Genomic DNA, 18,082 nt, shown 5'->3' on the forward strand with positions numbered 1-18,082 from the left:
CCTCCAATGTAACAATTTGTTAGCTTCTGGTCATTATCACTATATCAAAATCCATTCATTGTATGCTACTACTGTACATAACAGCACCACCATACCTATTTTATTGTATATTTGAGTTTGAATGAATGTGAATTGTGCGAATGCCTTGTCTATATTGTGTATGGTACATTATGTGCAGCGACCTGTGCTGTTAACAAAATCAATAATTGTCATCTTTGCTGGTTCATCAACTGAAGACCATGTTTTGATGGGTCTTCCCCACATCGACGGGCCGCAGTAGAGAAGGTGAAAGGCTTCAAGTTCCTCGGCGTACACATCACTGACAATCTGAAATGGTCCACCCGCAGACATTGGTGAAGAATGTGCAACAGCACCTTTTCAACCTCAGGAGGCTAAATAAAATTGACTTGACCCTAAGACCCTCACAAATTTTACAGATGCACCATTGAGAGCATCATGTCAGGCAGTATCACCACCTGGTACAGCAAGTGCACCACCCGCAAACCGCAGTGCTCTCCAGAGGGTGGTGTGGTCTGCACAACGCATCACCGGGGGCAAACTACCTGCCCTCCAGGACACCTACTGTACCCGATGTCACAGGAAGGCCATAAAGCTCAAGGACACCAACCACCCAAGCCACGGCCTGTTCACCCCACTATCATCCAGAAGGAGAGTTCAGTACAGGTGCATCAAAGCTGGGAAAAACAGCTCTCAAGGTCAGACTTAAATAGCCAGCTACCATCTGGTTACTCAACACTGCTGCCCTATATACATAGAATCATTGGTCACTTTAATAATGTTTACAGTGGTTTTACTCATTTCATATGTATACACTATTCTAGACAAGACCAAATAAATATGTGCATTTGACCAATAAATCAATTACATAAAGTACTAATTTTACTGATACAATGATCTGACTGCTATATTTTATACACAACTACATCTCATGTGGCATACTGTAATTAATCACTTACAGTGGAGAGTAACAAAAGACGTCAATGGTGCAGATGGCATTTATTAATGTGATGACAGAACTGCAACACACAATGTACTGGTTCACTTCAAAAATGATGTATTACTGATGACAGAACAAAACACACTGGTTCACTTCAAAAAGCATTTAGATTGACTAAAACTTTAAACAATTTCAAGTCATATGTACAGGATACGCATGGTATACAATGAAATGCTAACTTGCAGATTCCGTCAACAATGCAACAATAAAAAGATAAAATAAAAAATGGTTAGGCAATGTCTGGCTGTGAAGCCGAATCATTGATGGGCCTGTTGTAATTACACCACATTCTCCACCTCCTTGAATCGCACGGAAACTCCTGTCGGCGAGTGATATTTGCGACAAATGGTACAAACGCATGAAGGGAAGACTGTTCCCTCGTCCCCAGTCCCTCTTCCTTCAGCAGCCAGTCCAACAGCAGCCTGCATAGACAGAACAAATAAGTAGCTAGAAACAAATGAATCCAATAACAAGAAACTTTTTTTTATTTGATCAGAGTGCAATTATAAATACAAAAGTTATCAATATATAATTTTGTTACGTGTAATATGACAAGAAGAATGTAACTTACTCGATATACACCTGTCCATTCGGTCCTGCGTGTCTGGGTTGCTCCTTCCAGTTCATTTTTGGGACATGGAAGAATCTCTAACTCAACAATTGAGGAGTGCAGAAAAGTCTGGTTTGTTAGTCATTGGGTTTTTTCGCCCGAGATATCAAGCCCTCACAATCAATGGCAGTATGAAGTCCCACTCTGTGTAGCAGAAACACTCAACGTCAGTTGCCATGGATTGGCATCCCCCAGTCCCTCTCAGACCTAGCCACCGCTCCAGGAAGCTTGACAACTGGTTCCACTGATTCAGTCTCCCTCCGTGCTCGCTCAGCGTCCAACTGCAGAAGTTCCTCCGTAGCACATTGTGGATTTAATAAAAATGTCTCGGGGGGAGGGGGGGGGAATAAAAATGTTTTCTACCTCAAAGCCCAACATGACTTATCAAAACTTATGACGATTTACCAATAAGCAAACTACTTTAGCTACTAGAGTAAGCAACAGCTGGCTGCCTCAAGGGAGTTTTGTTTACAAAAACAAAAAAAAAGTCACACAGAAAGAAAGCACAGGCAGAATTCAAAAAGTAGTCCATAAAATGAGGAAGTTGATAGAGAATATTTTTTTAATAATTAGTGAAAATGTCAGAACTTCAAAAATATTGATAAATGACAAACCATCCAACTTTAAAGTCCATTTCTCTGCTCGAGAGGAGCTGGCTAAGTAGTTACAGCTGACTACCAGAAACTGCACTAAGCTAACGATAGGTTTCCTTTAACTTCCTCAAACTGCACGCAGAGACATAAATAGCATCCCTGAGTTACTCTGACTATGGGTAAGTAGGAAATTACCCCAAATCCCGAAGTTGCCTACCCATTTAATACAGTAAGTATTGCCCATCCATCACTAACCAGGTCCCCTGTCAGACATTAAGAAACAAGGAAAGGGCTTTGCTTTGCTCTTCAAAGATGAACCAGTTTAAGATGGACATTCAAGCAGCCTCAGCTGCTAATAGATTAATGCCCACAGATGGGTTAGGGAGGACTGTGTGGTGCAATAACTGAAGGCTGGTTCGTCCAATGGAAACGCCACGCTATTTTCAGATAAGCGATTGGATTAAAGCAACGTCAAAATGATAGCGCCAATCCATTATGGGGGATCATGTGAACGCCTGTCGCTTTGCCAACATGCTAGGTAGTGTGCGGTGTGAAAGGAAGGCCAGGAAGCGGTACCAGAGCAACAAGACTGACACCAACAGGCTCCTGAACAGTTCCTATCCCCAAGCCATAGCTAACAAAATGGCTACACGGATCTGCATGGACTCTTTAGTTAGTTTTGGCACTGACTTGGCACTCACTTCATTGGCTTACACTCACGCACTGCTGCTACTCCATTTACCGGATGCCTAGTCACCTTAACCCTATACAAATCTACCCCTACCACTCCACTGTCCCCTGCACATTGCAGATATGTGACACAGGAATCTAGGCGTAAGTAGCGAATCACTACTTCACAGGTGAGGCAATTGTACGCAAACACCACATTTATCCGAATGCTTTTTTGGGGCATAAATAAGCGTTCATCCATGTATAATTATTTTAACTTAATATAAATACATCAATAACATCTATTTAGCCTCAAGTAAATAATGAAACATGTTCAATTTGGTTTAAATAATGCAAAAACAAAGTGTTGGAGAAGAAAGTAAAAGTGCAATATGTGCTATGTAATAAAGCTAACGTTTAAGTTCCTTGCTCAGAACATGAGAACATATGAAACCTAGTGGTTCCTTTTAACATGAGTCTTCAATATTCCCAGGTAAGAAGTTTTAGGTTGTCGTTATTATAGGACTATTTCTCTCTATACCATTTGTATTTCATTAACCTTTGACTATTGGATGTTCTTATAGGCACATTAGTATTGCCAGTGTAACAGTATAGCTTCCGTCCCTCTCCTCGCTCCTCCCTGGGCACGAACCAGCAGCACAACAGCCAACATTGAAGCATGCAGAGCAAGGGGAACAACTACAAGAAGGCTCAGAGCGAGTGACGTTTGAAACGCTATGAGTGCGCGCTAACTAGCTAGCCATTTCACTTCGGTTACACCAGCCTAATCTAGGGAGTTGATAGGCTTGAAGCCATAAACAGCGCAATGCCTGCTGCACAACGAAGAGGTGCTGGCAAAACGCACAAAAGTGCTGTTTGAATGAACGTTTACGCGCCTGCTTCTGCCTACCACTGCTCAGTCAGATACTTGTATGCAACGCAGGACACGCTAGATAATATCTAAAAATATCATCAACCATGTGTAGTTCTTATAAAAAACAATCACTAGTTAAGTTTAACGCTAGCTAGCAACTTACCTTGGCTTACTGCATTCACGTAACAGGCAGTCTCCTTGTGGAGTGCAACGAGAGAGAGGCAGGTCGTTATTGCGTTGGACTAGTAAACTGTAAGGTTGCAAGATTGGATCCCCCGAGCTGACAAGGTGAAAATCTGTCATTCTGCTCCTGAACAAGGCAGTTAACCCACCGTTCCTAGGCCGTCATTGAAAGTAAGAATGTGTTCCTAACTGACTTGCCTAGTTAAATAAACATTAAATAAAAAGGTGTAAAAAAATTAATTTAAATAAAAATTCAGCAAAATCGGTGCCCAAAAATACAGATTTCCGATTGTTATGAAAACTTGAACTCGGCCCCAATTAAATCGCCCATTCCGATTAATCGGTCGACCTCTAGTGTGAACAATACAGAATGTTGTAGACAAAGAGCTCTCCAGTAGGTCAACCAAAACATTCAATGGGACATTCTCAAAAATGGGTTTACAAGTTTAACATCCAAAGCAGAATTACTTTCCCATTGTTCTTCAACTGTGGAGTGCGATATGCCAGTTTCTACTTTATCCAATGTAAAAAACTATTTCAGATTTGCTACATAAGACCGAATCGAGCCGGTTGGTCACATATGGCATTGGCACAGATCCTGTATATAATTGCTTTCTCGTGTACTTCTTATTTCTATTGTCTGCTTTTGCTCCACTTTATAGTACCACGGCATTGATTGGAAAGAGCTTGCAAGAAAGGCATTTCACTGTATTTGTGCAAGTGACAAAACTTGAAAACTTCTGGGGCCTCCCGAGTGGCGCAGTGGTCTAAGGCAACACATCGCAGTGCTAGAGGCGTCACTACAGATCCAGGTTCCATCCCGGGCTGTGTCACAGCCGGTTGCGACCTAGACACCCATGAGGGAGCACACATTTGGCCCAGCACCGTCCGGGTTAGGGGAGTGTTTGGCCAGCTGGGATGTCCTTGTCCCGTTGCGCTCAAGTTACTCATTATGGCTGCCGGGTGCTTGCACGCTGACTTCGGTTGCCAGCTGTACAGTGCGTCTTCGACACATTGGTGCAGCTGGCTTCCAGGTTAAGCGAGCAGTGTGTCAAGAAGCAGTGCGGCATGGCGGGGGGAGTGTTTCGGTGGACGCACGGGTCTCGACCGTTGCCTATCCTGAGTCCGTAAGGGAGTTGCAGCGATGGGACAAGACTAAAGTACCAATTGGATATCACAAAATATAAATGAGTGGGCTGTCATTTGTCAAAGGCCATTGCCGTAGTGGACATTGGATAGACTCAGACTGATGCTACAAAAGTTGATAGGGATGTTGACTGACATGGTGGAACGAGTGTCTCTTCTGAGCTGATCACCATTTTTCCACCAAAGGGATTGATTTTGCTCTCCGCAAATATCGATAATGGCCTAGGGAACATTGACAAACATTCCTATAGGTCACATTCAGTATCTATTAATTCTCCAAACTCACACCTCCCCCATGCCTTTCATTCCCTCACCTCACACTACTCCCTATAGTGCACTTCTTGACCAGGGCCCATAGGACCAGGAACATTGATCAGATATATTAAAAACATCCAACGTGTCTCCACCCTAAGGCAAAATGAGTAGATAAATGAAATGAGTTATACAATTGCCCTAGGCCAGTGACAAAAAAAAAAGTAACTGGCAAAATGTGTAAAATTACAACCAACTTGCTGTTCTATAGGAGAAAGCTGGCATATGCAGCAGTGAGTGTCCATGCCAGGGACTAACAGCAGTGAATTTCAGCTCTGATCACTTCACTGCAGCCCTTTGTGAGTGCCACCCCCCCCCCCCCAAAAAACACCTTCTGTTTAGCTCAGCGCTGACTGCCAGCACACGGAGGGTTTCAACACTAGGAAATGTTGGCTCGGGCTCAATTCATCACTGATATCAGTTTGATCGCACTGAAAGCAGCAGGCATGAGACCTTAATCTATTGTGATAGCACTTTAACCTTCCATATCTTAGTCACGTTTATTCAATGAGAGATCTAAGGGACATTGTTTTATGGTTTTAATGGATTACAGTAGTCAACTGCTTCAGAAAGAAAAAAAAACATTGGCACCGGTTGTGAGAGGATAATGGATCCAGAGAGAATATGATAAACAAAATTGCGGTACGTGTCCCATTTTTAATGCAAGCGCAGTCAGTAGAAAAATGTGTAACTTCGTTCTACGCCATTATATCAAGAACTACTTCAAAACAGCAAAAGGCTCCCTCTTTTTTTCACTTCACCCCTCTATCCTCCAGCACAGATGGAAAACTAACAAGCAGGCAGAGTGGAACAGCAGGGAGGAGAGAGGGATGGGGGAGGGCGTGGTATAAACTAGGTAAAAGGTGAGTGTTCCCACAGGCTAGAAAACAGTGACACAGTCAACATAGGGGACCGGAAACACACCGACTGCCAGTACAGTCATGTTTGAGCACGATTGCCCTGCCCCAACCACCCCTTCCCAGTTAGCCTGAAAGCAAAAAACAAAACAAATATGAACGGAGGTAAATCATTTTAGAAAGCCCAAACAAAATATATTTGTATGCTGGGCTTTAGCAGAGACTATTTTACAGTCAAGTGTGTGTCCAGGCCTCAATTGTTTGACTGCCACCATTGAGTCAATAAGTCTCGTGTTATAACTTCTAATAGGAACGGTATCCACTGAGGAACTCTGGAGCTGTGTGCCATCTAAAACGCAGGGTTGCCTGTCAGCAGGAGCCGTTTGATTTATTCAGAGACTCGAGGAGCGATCATCGTTAACATGGTCGATTCAAAACATTTAATATTTACATTCATGCACTTCGAAATTAATGTTGTAACTTTATCCCGGAAGTTTTTATGCACAGGGCACTCCCACATCATGTGAAGGAATGAGGTCTACCTGAGTTAGAGGGCACAGTGAACAGTTGGGGCCAATTTCTTCCTAAAAGGTTTCCTTGGTGTTAAATACAGTCTGTGAATAAACTTGAAACATAAATTGATGATTCGGATTACAGGGTGCCAACGGGATATTTTTTCCATATTTTGTTCCAATTAAAGGGTTGTTCAGATTCCCTTATAACTAGACAATACTTCAATGGCTAGCTCTGAATTATATTTTCCAAAACAGCGTTTCTTTGACAGCCAGAGGAATTACAGCCATTTAAAATTCTGAACTTGAACAAAAAATTAACTATGACTTTCAGCAGCTTTCAGACAACATGCATTATAACAGAATACAACCACTGACAGTTGAACACGATACACAGGAGATAACGGCCAACTGCGGTTCAGTCACGACGACCTAACTTTTCTCAAATTCATGGGCAAGAGTCCCTATACTACATACCTCTCTAACTCCTCAAACCAGGTAACTTTGGTCAAATTAGTTTGACTCAGGATAACCGGTACCAAGAAAGTGGCTCACCTTTTAGCCAGGTACATTTCTCTAAAAAAAAATATATTTCAGAACTAACCTGCTCCTGGGCAGGCTACTCAGGGATAATTCAATTTATTCTGAATGAAGTGTCTGAGCTGTGAGTTAAGGACCAGTGAACTCAGATTCCCTCCCTTCTGCAAAGATAGCCTCATCCCCCCCCCTTCATTTTTGGAAGATGACTGCCCCAAAAACCAACTAATTCCTTTGAAAAACGGCCTACATGGCATCGAGAAGAGTCAAACAATTATTTGTGTCAAAAATGTACTAAAGTCGTACAAGTTACAATTTTGCCATTTAGCAGAAGCTCTAATCCAGAGCAACTAGGGAACATTTTTAAACATGCATTTCTCTCTAATATAAATAATATTTTATATATATATATAAAATATATATGACCCACATTATGTGTTTTAATAAAATCAATGCGTTGAGCTTGTTTCACTGCTTTGATCCTTGTCCTTTGGTGGGGGCAACTCCACCACATAAACCTTAAGATAACCAGGTGGTCGTCTGCTCGTTCGTTGCCTGGTTCTCCTGGCGCTGCTTGAGGATGAAGACTTCGTCGATGCTTTAGGCTTAGCTCCTGGAGCTTTTATTCTTCCCAGGACTTTCCCCTGCATCTTTATCCTCATCTTTCCTCCCTTCTAGTGGAGACAACTCTTCCTTCTCCAATTCCCTTTCACCGTATTTGGTTTCAGTCATCATCTGGGTCAAAGGACCATTGAATGATTCTTGGAATCTGTGTGGGTAGCCAGACATACAGGATGACTGACGATCGTGAAGGAGGTCACAGTCAGGTGACAAAGGAGACCGAGGCATAAATACTGGTTTATTTCCTGGATAGTTGTGTACCGCATAACAAAGGAAACAGAATAACATGAAATTCACCAAATCACAAAAGTCCAATCATTCATTATTAATGTAATTAAGTAATTCAGCTCAATATGAAGGATGATTGAGTCATTTAGGATCATAAAGATGAAAATCATGATAACGCAAATAAATCGATCAGTTATCAATTATTCAATCTATAATCAGTTTGATCTCATGATTATCAATTTAACAAATAAATTACGTTTCATACTTCCAGGTTTATCTTCATACGTACATATAATTTCGTTACATTTTAACCATATCTTGATGGCATAATTGTCCCATGATGATCTGTAGGGCCGTGATAATTGTCCATTGATATAACAGGTTTAAAGTGTGCGCTCCAAGCCACGCTCCATGTTAATAAACTACAAAACAATAACCGATTGCCCGCTCTCGAGCGCAACAGATAGTTCAGATGAAAAATAATAGATTTGGTGGACGTTGATTTGTGGTTGCACACAATGTCAGGATTAGACGGAGCTGGGGGAGAGAAAGCAGCGAGGTCGGCTGGTGGCAATTACCTCCTTTTAATGAGTTGAGATCTGTTGGACATTTCCACCCAACATAATTAAGCGCTCCCACTCAGCTGCGCAAGCGGCCATTAATTAAAAAGGGCGAGTCCACCAACTCCATGGTCCGTTTCCACTGCGAGACTAAAAAAATAAATATTGGTCAGCCCTAAGAGCGACAAACAATTCATCTTAAAATGGCTACAGTGCTTTCAGAAAGTTCACACCCCATGACTTGCTGCTAATTTTGTTGTTACAGCCTGTATTTAAAAACGGATGAAATCTAGATATACATTTTTTTTGGGGGGGGGGGGTCACTGGGCGACACACAATACCTCAATGTGAAATTGTTTTTACAAATTAATTTCAAAAATGAAAAGCTGAAATGCCTTGAGTCAATAAGTATTCATCCCCTTTGTTATGGCAAGCCTAAATAGTAAACATTTGCTTAACAAGTCACATAATACGTTGCATGGACAGACTGTGTGCAATAGTGTTTAACATGATTTTTGAATGACTACCTCATCTCTGTACCCCACACCTAATTATCTGCAAGGTCCCTGTCGAGCAGTGATTTTCAAAGAGGTAGGGTTTCAGGCTTTTTCAGAAGATGGGTGGGGACTCCGCTGTCCTGACTTTAGGGGTGTTGTGTCCAATGGGGTAAATGCAGATGGGCAAACCCCATGCTTCAGCCCATGTATATTTGTTATAGCCACTATGCTGCATTAGTTGGGCTAATGATCATAGACCATGCATAGACTATATGCATTGTCCAAAGTTAAAATACCCCTAACATCCTTTAAACCAATGTTATTGGGCCCCATTTCTGGAGGTAATTTTAATACATTTGAGGTAAGAACATTAAAATAAAAAAATATTCACCAGCACTGAGCTTCTTAGTCCTATATAAAAGAGGACCCCAGACCTAAGCAATGGGACTGGAATTGGTCAAACTTGCAGTTTAAAGTGAGGTACAAAATGAGCCCATTTCCCTAAAAGCATGATGGTAATGACTTTCTTACATAAAAAGGTGGAGGTTAACTTGGCCCCAGACAAGTTAGTCATGGATTTTTGTGGGGCTTTAACCTCTGCTCCTTACCACTAGACAAAATGCTGATAAGCACTGTATCTGTATTGGGTGGGAATGACAATGAAAGATTAAATGTGCACATTGTTATATTAGCAGAACACTGCTATGATATTATGTAAAGGGTGGTTTATTCTACATAGATCTGTTACTACTAGGGGCGGGTTTGGCCGGGGGGGATTTAACCGGCCCATCCTGCTCTAGAGACTCCTTGTGGTGGGCTGCAGTCTGACTTCGGTCGTCAGTTGAGCAGTTTTTCCTCCGACATAATACAAATTAATAAAAGATTGAGTGGGGGGGAACCAACTGTTAGAACCTTTGACACAGATGAGTGTCTTGGTGGTGGCAAGGACACCCCCAAATCAAACCACATCCCCCAAGCCAACTCACACCTTGCGTCTGTCATGGCCGCCAGCATTTCTTGAGGAGCAAGCCAAAATAACGAGGCCATATCAGCAGGTGCAGTTAATTAACCTTCAAATATTTGATTAATCAAACATTATATTGGGAAGAATAGTCATGTTAAAATACCTATCACGTAACCTAACACATCTAGTAATGATAGCATGCATTTGAAACGCACAGAAAAACTTGTGTGACTTAATAAAATAATTGTGGGAAAACACCTGAGCAGCATTTCTTTCTGTTCCCAATGAGGAAGAAAAGAACAATCAGGGGCAGTTCTCTTCTACACTGTTCAACCAATTCAGTAAATGTGGATGAGTGCAGTCAAAAACGTGATTTTTCTGTGTTTTTATATATTTCCACACTATGAGGTTGGAATAAAATTGTGAAAATTCCCTTTTATTGTAAGAGCTGTTTGAAGAGTTTTGGTGGGATGGAGTTTAGGCCTGCCTTGCGACGTCACCAACCAGTAAATTAGTTAATAGACCAATAATTGTTATTTATTACAGGCGGCAGGGTAGCCTAGTGGTTAGAGCATTGGACTAGTAACTGAAAGGTTGCAAGTTCAAATCCCCGAGCTGACAAGGTACAAAATCGGTCGTTCTGCCCCTGAACAGGCAGTTAACCCACTGAGAAAGAGTTGCCAATAAAAGCTAGTTTTCCCAGCCTGGTCTCAGACTAGCTGTAACATAGTAAATCAGAGACCCACAAATTGTATATGTTACGTTTGGTTGCATAAGGTACAAACGACAGTAGGGTGGACGGGTGTTCGAATTTCATCAAGGACAACTTTAGCAGCTACTTACTAGCTTACTTTTTAAGCTACTTTGCGACGACAGCATGTTAGCCAACCCTTCCCCTTTAACCTACATGACCAAAAGTATGTGGACACCTGCTTGTCAAACATCTCATTCCAAAATCAAGGGCATTAATTAATATGGAGCTGGTCCCGCTTTTGCTGCTTTAACAGCCTCCACTTCTCTAGGAAGGCTTTCCACTAAATGTTGGAACATTGCTGTGGGGACTTGCTTCCATTCAGCCACAAGAGCATTAGTGAGGTTGGGCTATTAGGCCTGGGTCGCAGTCAGTGTTCCAATTCATCCCGAAGGTATTCGATGGAGTTGATTTAAGTCAGGGCTCTGTGCAGGCCAATCAAGTTCTCCCACACCGATCTCAACATTTCTGTGTGTACCTCGTTTTGTGCACGGGGGTGTTGTCATGCAGAAACAGGAAAATGCCTTCCCCAAACATTTGCCATAAAATTGGAAGCAAAGAATCATCTAGAATATAATTGTTTTCTGTAGCGTTAATATTTCCCTTTCACTGGAACTAAGGGGCCCAAACCATGAAAACAGCCACAGAACAATATTTCTCCTGCACCAAACTTTACAGTTTGCACTATGCATCTGGGCAGGTAGGGTTCTCGTGGCACCCGCCAAACCCAGAATCATCCGTCGGATTGCCAGATGGTGAAGCGTGATTCATCACACCAGAGAACGCGTTTCCACTGCTCCAGAGTCCAACGGCGACGAACTTGACCACTTCAGCCGACGCTTGGCATTGCGCATGGTGATCTTAGGAGTGTGTGCGGCTGCTCGGACATTACGCTCCCGACGGAGCAGTTCTTGTGCCAACACTGCTTATAGTGTATATAGCCTTGCGTTTTTTTTTTTTTTTTACACACACTACGCGCTTCAGCACCTAGCAGTCAAGTTCTGTGAACTTGTGTGGCCTACCACGTCGTGGCAGAGCTGTTGCTCCTAGACGTTTCCACTTCACAATAACAGCACTTACATTTGACAAACTGACTGGTTGGAAAGGTGGCATCCTATGACGGTGCCCGAGCTCGTCAGTAAGGCTATTCTACTGCCAAATGTTTGTTTATGGAGATTGCATGGCCGCGCGCTTGATTTTATACCTGTATGGCTGAAATAGCCGTTTCCACTAAATTGAAGGGGTGTCCACATACTTTTGTGTATCTCCTAACCCTTAGCCTAGATAATGTTAGCCACAACAAATTGGAATTCTTAACATATCATACATTTAGCTAATTCTTAACATATTGAAATGTATAACACTGTACATTGCAATTTGTAACATACCATACGAACTGCAATTCCTAACATATCATACGAACTGGATGGACATCCACAAATTCATACATAACATATGGTAATTGAGTATCCTGGATTTACATTTACTATGTTGTCTACCCCTGAGTCCAGGTTGGGTTTCCCCTCCCCACTGAGACCACTCCCAGGAAGTCCTAGCAAAATTCTTGCTTGAGAAATGGCTCTTTCCTATGAAACCATTTGTTTATTCTTACTATTTTAATTGAAAACATATCACAGTACGGTGCTTAAATTGTTCCCCAGAAATGTATTGATATCGAAAGAAAAAACGGCTGCATTGAAGTCCAAAAGTGGCGGCAGGCAGACGAGCAATAGCCTCTGTCGTAGTATGTATGAAGCCTGCTGAGCCGGAATGTGAAGCTAACTGAAGCTGGCTAGCTTTAGAAAACCCTGATCGTAGTATACCCCATCCGCAACATTAGTTATTTGGCTAAATGCCAGATCTAACGTTACGGTAACTAAAGCATTCAAGGAACTCCACTTACATTGCAGAGGGACCTACAGTTATGCAAATCATTATTAGGATGGAGAAAGTAGCAATCCAACCAGGTTTACCGTAATCAAGCCGAACCACTAGTTTGCTAGCTAACAGGGCTAGCAAGCTAGCTCCTTTATGGATGCTACTTTTACATACTAGCACGCGCTTGTTCGTCGTGAGCGAAAAACGGAAACACTGACACGCATAATTTACATGTATTTTTCCAGAATGACTTGGCTAGAGTAGCTAAATAGCTAACGCCGAATAACACGTATTGTTAACTAACATAAATTAGCCATTAACCTACAAATTAATAAAACTGCAGTCAGTAAAGCCATAGCCTTTTAAGACACATTGATCTCCTTGTCTATCATAACTAAACCAAACTTAGCGGACTTTGTTAATTGTCATGGACTCCAAAAATAGCCGCGTTTAGCCAGAGAGGATCATCTCTGGTTTAACTGGCTAACGTTAGCAATTGATTTCTAATTCATGTTAGCGTTGGCTGACAGAGCAAGCCCCTGCCCATTATACGCGTTATACGCGTGGATCTCCGAACTGTGTATGACCAAAAAAAATATTTAAAGATGTAAAGGCATTTCGTTAGCATACCTGGAATCTATGAGGAAGATGAAAATTCGAGAACTCCGCAGGCACCTGTAGTGACGTCGATACCTTCTTTGATGAGATCTAACAGCGGTTGGCATCCAAAAAATGTTGCAAACGTCGAGACCTTCTCCAATACCCTCCTCTTCTCTGCTCGCATCCAAGTACTTAACTACCTTCCTTCTCTACTAGTATTCTTCCAGCAACACAAATGATGGCGTCACTTCGTATGGTAATGAAGATACCTTCAAAATAAAAGCCCGCATTTCAAACCATTGCAATATGAATAAGAAATTCAAACTATATTGAATTTGAATCACAGGAGGTTGGTGGCATCTTAATTAGGGAGGACGGGCTCGTGGTAATGGCTGGAGTGAAATTAGTGGAATGGTATCAAATACTTAAACACAGCCTCCACTGATTTTAATCAATGGCCACTTTTGTTGTGCCAACAAGAAAATACAATTAGTAATTCATGAAAACAAATACAAAATATTTGTTAAGTCCAATTCTGAAAAAAAAATGCAATGTTGACACAGGCATGTTGAGAAGATTGGGCTGTAGAGAGAACATTTTTCTACCTATCTCAGCTCAAGTTGGGTGGAATATACTCTGTACGGTCCCTACTCACCAAATACAGTCAGTTTTGGAGGGGGACTGTGTCGTAGATACCCATCAGCGATTCGTTCTCCACCCCCCTCTATAGCCCCAAATGCAATACACTGTAATTGACTGTACACAGGATATACACTGAGTATACAAAACATTAAGCTTTTCCTAATATTTGGTGTACTCACTGTATATGTTGGCTTGTAAAAATATAACTTTTATACCCGTCTCTGCTAAAGTGAAGTAGAAAATACTCAGGAAAACCTGACTGTTTTCTAAAATGTGGGCACCGATGAGAAGATTCAAATATGTTTTGTTTGGAGGTGGACTGTGTCACAGGTCCTGCTGCTGGCATTTCACTCCGCACCCTCCATAGCCCCAAATGCAATACACTGGTATAGACTGTTCATGGGATATATATTGGCTTGTAGAGACAACTTTTTAAAAAATCTGTCTCAGCTAAAGTGGGGTGGAAAATACTCAGTAGGGTCTCTACTAGCCAAATATGGTTCGTTTTGGAGGGGCACTGTGTTGTTCACAATGAGCAGCACTTCATTCTCCACCCCCTCTATAGCTCCCAATGCAATACACTGTAATATACTGTACATGGGATACATATTGGCTTGTAGAGAGAACTTGTATACTTGTCTCAGCTGAAGGGGTGGGAAATACTCAGTAAGGTCTCTACAAGGCTAACAGTACAGTTTAATTGAGCTTTCAGAAGAGCAACTGAGAACATTGTTTACAAGTTATAGGCCTCTGTGTTGCTTTTCTATCAAGGTTAGCAGTGTACTGTAAAGTCCTATCAACCATGTTTTCAAAACCAATAACAGCGACAAGATTGAAAGATAAATCAACACGTCCATATGTATTATCTATCACGCTCAGCAAAGGCATTTTTCTGGAGAGTTTTAAATGGATCACGTAGTCATTTCCTGTCTGACAGCTGATGTAAAACATACTCTCGCATGCCATTGTATGCGAGAGTCGCCCTATAATAAGACTGCTTTACAGAATAAGCACACGTAAACACCACAGCTACTACCACCTGACTGTTGTCTAAAATGTGGGCACCGATGAGAAGATTCAGAGTTTATTGTCACATCCATCACAAGTCCATGCTTTGCCAGATACTGTAATGCCAGGCATTGGAAGTGGAAGTCGTGTATCCTTTAATTCTCTTTCACACTGACTTAAGGAATCCAACATTTTAAGATTGAATGCAATGCAATTACTGCTACTAACTATATATTGCATATATTTGGCTATAACTGTCCGGTGTGACTTTAAGTTCACAGGCACTATCATATGCTATGGAGGGGGTGGAGTGAAAAGCCAGCAGCAAGCCGTGCAACAAAGTACCCCTCAAAAACTGCACATATTTGGTTAGTAGAGACCCTATTGAGTCTTTCCCACCCCACTTTAGCTGAGACAGGTAGAAAAGTTCTCTCTACAAGTCAATATGTATCCCATATACTGTCTATTGCAATGCAGTGAATTTAGTGGGTGGAGTAAGGAGTCATCAGTACTCTGTATAAAACCCGCTGCCTAGCACAAGAGACCAATGTCGTGGAAATTTCCTGTATTTACCAAATCATGAGAGCAAACCACACACAAGTCAGAGTTATCATATAATCCATCTTTAATTATATGAGCTCCATCACAACCCTGTGACTCTCAGATCAATTCAGTGTCTACAAATTAATTCTCTGAGAGTCCTTACACATTGCAACTGAGATCCTTTATAGCAAAGACACACATAGCCAGACAGCATTGGCTATAAATTATCGTTCAGCTTTGTCTCCTAAACTATGTTCTTATCTCGCTCTCAGGACCATAAAACAAAACCTATCAACAGGCATATATCAAATACACCCCTCCTTGACAAGATCACAGAGACACAGTGACTGGCACACAGACATTGTGGAGCCAAGAGATAATTGATTTAAAAGATATGTTGACATATGAAGACAAGCTTGACCCCTCCCCTCTCTGCGGCCCAAGTAACTTACCCCATGACTTACCCCAACAGTATTATACAAAAATAGACATTCTGATGAGAAGTAACTCACAAGCATATAATGAAAATAAAACATCTTATCTATGTTACCCAACTAATTCGGATTATTCCCCAACACCCATTTAAGTTGTGCAGACTCTATTGAGTAATTCCAACAACATACTGTATATTTGTATTTTATTAAAATGGCATTTATTTAAATATAGCCTACACAATAGCTTTCAAAATACCAGTATTTGGTTAAACTTTCAAAAGAAATGCTGGTATAAAATACATCAAATTATTCATTAATTTTTTCTGTAAATAATTGGCTGTAAATAATAGTGCAAAAATAAAAGCGATATTCCCAAAGTTAAGCCTGTCTTTGTAGGGGAACACAATATCTTACATTACTCATATCACATTTATATACTGTATTTGATCTATTGCACCTCGCCTATGCCGCTCGAACATCGCTCATCCATATACTTGCATGTACATATTCTCATTCACCCCTTTAGATGTGTGTGTATTAGGTACGTAGTTGTTGGGGAATTGTTAAATTACTGGTTAGATATTCCAGCACTGTTGGAACTAGAAGCGCAAGAATTTCGCTACTCTCATTAACATCTGCTAACCATGTGTATGTGACAAATAAAATTTGATTTGATTTTGACTCTTGTAAAAAAATATATATATTTAAAAAATCAGTGATCGTGCTGCCAGCATAATATCCTGTTGCTAGGAGAACAGTCATTCTTTCACTTATGGGCTGCTGTGTAGACTGCAATGATATATATGCAGCCCACTAAAAGGTGTACTCAGGACCACCTACAATAATGGGGGAAATGCCCATTTTGCCCATGGTTCAATGATTAAAGGGTAGGTAGCATAAATATAACTGCACATGTAACAAATGGATTTGCATTAATGCACACATCAAAAGTCCCAATGAAAAGACACACCTCACTTTTCAGTTTTTTCTAGAAATGACATAAAACTGATCAGAATTCCATAGAAGGCAGGAAAAAAATGCAAGGTGTGACATAATATGGAGGACTTAGCAAGCCAGCCTATTTCTTAATGTACACTTAAATGTATAACTTCAAATTAAACCAAATCGTTTGCACTCATGACTACTGCTTTCAATGACATTTTATGCCAATTTACAAGCAAACACTTTATGAATTTTTTGTTACAAATCAGCTTGCAATGTTGCTAGCCAACTAGCCTGCTAACATTAGCCCTAACAGCATGCTAACATTACATTAGCACTGCATGAATCAGCCAGTTGCTATCAACACTTAGCTTACAGCTACACTAAAGTAAACCAAAGTTTTGGAAATACATAAAGTCATCTAAGCAGTTATCAAATCATGTTACTGGTATATGCAGTTATCTTAGGCTGTAAGTGAGCCAGCCAGCTAAAGTTGGTTATTTAAGCCTGCTAGCTAGCTAACTAGCCACCACGGTTGACATAGCAGTAGTAGCAGTAGTATTAGTAGTAGTAGTAAGCCAGAGAACAACACCAACTTGTCTAGCACAGGCAGGAACCCAGAGAACACAAAAAAATCCAGCAGATATAACATAGAGAGAGCAGAGACTTACCGATTGACGGCTGAGTTAGCTACCAAAGAAGAGCCAACGAGAGAGGCGCTTCTGAGAGAGAGGCCATTTCACCGGCTGAGGGAGAGTCAACTAATACAATGGCGATATAGGGAGGCAAATCCAAAGTAGATGGATTCCAGAGGAAGCATTGGGCACAGGAGACAGAATATTCAACAAAATGGCGATCGGGGGAAGGCTCCAGGCAGATGGAAATGATCCCATCAGCTCAGTTAGTCGGATACTGTACTAAACCAAGGATGAAAAACTCTTGAGAGCCTACTTCATGGAGAACAGGTCGAAAAGTTGACCAAATTGGAAGACGAAAAACAATGAAGAACAGACAAGGTACTTTTGAGCCAGATGGAGTAGCGGAGCAGGATCATGCAGCCCACACTTGTGGGCAATCTGATTGGTTGTTTACATTACAACTCC

General features: G+C 41.3%; 1 protein-coding gene across 5 annotated transcripts in view; it reads right to left on the minus strand.

Moving 5' to 3' along the window:
* Positions 1-18,064, minus strand: part of LOC110491659 (carnitine O-palmitoyltransferase 1, liver isoform) — a 44,185-nt gene extending 26,121 nt beyond the window's left edge. For 2 of the 5 annotated variants that reach the window (XM_036946546.2, XM_021565276.3), the window contains exon 1: positions 13,441-13,665. The gene's annotated coding sequence lies outside the window, so the exon portion shown is untranslated. Of the gene's footprint in view, positions 1-13,440; positions 13,666-17,650 lie in introns of those variants that run through there. The other 3 variants (XM_090202306.1, XM_090202307.1, XM_090202308.1) reach the window with 3 other exon arrangements.
* Positions 18,065-18,082: the final 18 nt, after the last annotated feature.

Source organism: Oncorhynchus mykiss, chromosome 16, assembly GCF_057628025.1.
Source record: "Oncorhynchus mykiss isolate SJ-2025 chromosome 16, ASM5762802v1, whole genome shotgun sequence".
NCBI lineage: Eukaryota > Metazoa > Chordata > Actinopteri > Salmoniformes > Salmonidae > Oncorhynchus > Oncorhynchus mykiss.